The sequence below is a fragment of the Schistocerca piceifrons genome, chromosome 2 (assembly GCF_021461385.2).
Source record: "Schistocerca piceifrons isolate TAMUIC-IGC-003096 chromosome 2, iqSchPice1.1, whole genome shotgun sequence".
NCBI classification, from domain to species: Eukaryota; Metazoa; Arthropoda; class Insecta; order Orthoptera; family Acrididae; genus Schistocerca; species Schistocerca piceifrons.
The window spans coordinates 335400774-335404255 of record NC_060139.1 but is presented as its reverse complement, the minus strand read 5'-3'; the positions used below and the strand labels follow the sequence as shown (position 1 = coordinate 335404255).

The window sequence follows — 3482 nt, the reverse complement described above, 5'->3', positions numbered from 1 at the left end:
GGAGAGACAGACGTCTCGACACTAGATTCACCTTGAAGCAGCCAATCTCGTCTCAAGTTTCAGGACATACGGCGATGGTCACAGCAGGAAAGACGAACCAGCTTCTTATCGCCTGGCGAGGATCGTAGCGAGCAGCAGGTCGAGAAGCGATGGTGCTGGTGAAACGGACAGGTAAGACTGTGATTGTCATTCGTCATCGCCGTGCAGTGCCGGGCAAGCAACAAGTGTAGAGGTGGCACCGTAAACACACCCTTACTCCTCAGATGTTGAGGAACAATATGACATCTGTAACTTCGACTGGATGGTCTGGGACGAACCTGTGACTTACTTCTGAAGCGGTTTGAAGTCGTCCAACATCTTACTCTCAGCCTAGAGGAAGCCATAAACGTTAGTTGGTCCATACTTACGGGGTGCACATCCCAGGACAGTTCTAACCTTGTATCAATCGCTGGAGCTACCTAAATTGGAGTACAGTGCAATCTTTTGACACAGCAACACGTCACTGGCACCCACCAAATTAGACATATTAAATACTGCGTTAGGCAACGGCCTTGCCGCAGTGGATACACCGGTTCCCGTCAGATCACCGAAGCTAAACGCTGTCGGGCGTGACCGGCACTTGGGTGGGTCACCATCCGGGTCCCCATGTGCTGTTGCCATTTTTCGGGGTGCACTTAGCCTCGTGATGCTAATTGAGGAGCTACTCGACCGAATAGTAGCGGCTCCAGTCAAAGAAAACCATCGTAACGACCAGGAGAGCGGTGTGCTGACCACACGCCCCTCCTATCCGCGGTCGGATGGTCCCGATGGGCCACTTGTGGCCTGATGACGGAGTGTAAATACTGCGTTAAAACCTATATCTCAGCTATTTTTTCAAAACTGAATCATGAACTACTCTTGGAAACTATGGAAATTTATATTCAGTGCCAGTTACTGGCAGATAAATTCCTACTTGCAGAGAACGTAAATAAATGCGTCCTCATTGTTCAGAAATATATTGAAGATATGAGCTCCTGTGGATACGAACGGGCACTTCCAAATTCCTTAACATCAAGTAGAGGAGAGTGTTGTACGTGGAGGATGCGTAGGTGGGATTATGTGATACTTCCTGGCCAGTGTTTCAATCTAGTGACTAATTTTAGAATCACTTGCAGGAATGTGCACTAGACACCGCCATAAGCAGTTTCTGGCATTTTCTAGTGTTTTTGTTGCTGTTAGACATGAGCCGAGTTTCGTGCAGCGTTTTTAAATATTACGATTTCTTTAAGTTTGTGAGATGTATAACATATGAAAATTATTTGGAGGATAGTCCTGGTTCTTCAGTTACAGAGTTCTATGATGAATTAAATTCAGTATATTTTTAAAACTAGTTGTACAACGACTGGAAGCTTAAGGCAAATTTCTTCGATTGTGCACCAGTGCACCATCTTGTACCACGAAACGAAAGGCGATCTTCTACCATGGAACACCTTACAGCTGCAAATGTGCTGAGTTTCTTTAGCGCATTGACAGGGTTTTTTCGACTGAAACACTTTTAGATTTCAATAGAATATTTGTTCCTAGCTATATTACCACGCTGTTCTTGGAACAGTTTCTCACCTTTAGAAAAACCTTACTTTTCCTGTGTAATTTTTATAACTACAGAAAAAGATTGCAACACATAAAGAGAATGCTATCATTTGAAAATGGAGTAAGATAATGCATTAAACTTCTGTTAGAGCGCCGACTAGATTCAAAAGCCTGATAAGTGTTCCAAAGTACAACACTCTCTCCTACTTGATTTGTGCCACATATATTGCTTCCCAAAAGATTAAAACCTGAAGCTATGTACAAACATTGCATTTATGTTCTGAACTGCAAGACGCGCAACATTTTCTTGTCTACTGGAAGATAAACGTATCCTTAACTGTGTAGACCTTCAAACACATTACTAAAAGTTGTTAAGATTCCAGAGTTTTCTATTTTACCATCCTTTTGATCTCTTTTATTAGTATAACATTCTGCATAAATATTACGTGGTGCTTAAGTTCGTAGCATTTTGTTTTTCATGTTGGTATTCCGGTTACTGTTGGTTTATTGATCGGTTGACATTTTTTATTTGTAGTTCACTGTTGATATTTGAGTTTACATATTGCCTTTTTGTCATCTTGAGATGACGGAGCCGCGAACTCTAGAAAGTGGAGTGCCAGGTTGAGAAATCGGAAAGTATCCGACCTACTCTTCTGTTTGTCTTCAGTAGAGGGGTAACAGTAGCGAATGAAGCCAGAAACATCTGCGCCGTGTATGGGGATAATGCCACTAGACATAGCACGACAAAAAATGTTTTTTAAGGAGCATCGTTTCGACATTAGTGACTCTCTACGTTCAGGAAGACCTTCCGGGTTTGATGACGATCGTTTAAACTCGTTAGTCCATAATGATCCACGTCATTGTTCTCGAGAACTTGGAAAATTAGTGAACTGTGATCATTCCGCCATTGTGCGACATTTGTATCTAATGGGGAAGCTCCAAATATTGGGTGTATGGGTACCGTATGTCCTAAGCCAAAATCACAAAAATCCGCAGGTTGACATTTACGCATCTCTGCTTGCTCGTCATCATTTGGCTCATGGACAACACCGACCATTCCTGTCCTGTATCTTTACTCGTGACAAGGAATGGAAAAAGGAAAAGAAAGGATTGGGTGAGCCCAAACAAAGCAGCAATTCTCAGTGCAAAGATCTGCACGCATCCACAAAAGATAATGTTATGCATCTTGTAGAACAGCGACGGTGTGGTGTACGACGAATTATTCCTCGAGATGTTACCAACATTGCTGACATTCATTGGCAACCACTGAGACGTCTTGCAGACGCAGTCCGAGAACAACGACCAGAAAGACTTCGTGAAGAGATGCTACTCCGCCAGCCTGCATTCTGCTAGAGTGACAAAAAACACTGTACAGGAGTTCGTTTGGGAATTCATTCTACACCCGTCTTATTCACTGATCTTTCACCGTCAGGTTTTTGACGTTTTCCTCTCTCTATCGAACAACCTTCGAGGAACTTCCTTTCCGGACGAAAATGCGATCCCAACATGGCTCCACGAATTCTACTCAAAACCACGTGATTTCCACATACGCGGAATCGGAGAATTACCCCAGCGTTGGCAGACTGTTGTAAATAGTGAAGGAGGACATATTATTGATTACTAAATACTCTGTTATGTTTATCTGTTGCATTTGCTAAACTTACAGAAAAACGCTACGAACATATGCACCAACCAAATTACAAATGACGACGCACATCAGTTGCTGCGACGAGTTTTTAGATCCGAAAAAAGTGTCAATCGAAAATACAATAAAAATTGTGATCTACACTGGGCTGTTACGACAAATAATAACAAGTGCCCAAAAGCTACCTTTGTTAAGGTAAGAGACCGAAACAAAAGACGCAGTAATGTAGGTGTTCTATAACATTTTTACACGTGTGCAATGAGTTACA

General features: G+C 42.6%; 1 pseudogene; it reads left to right on the top strand.

Moving 5' to 3' along the window:
- Positions 1-541: 541 nt before the first annotated feature.
- Positions 542-659, top strand: LOC124778592 (annotated as a pseudogene).
- The last annotated feature ends 2823 nt before the right edge of the window (positions 660-3482 follow it).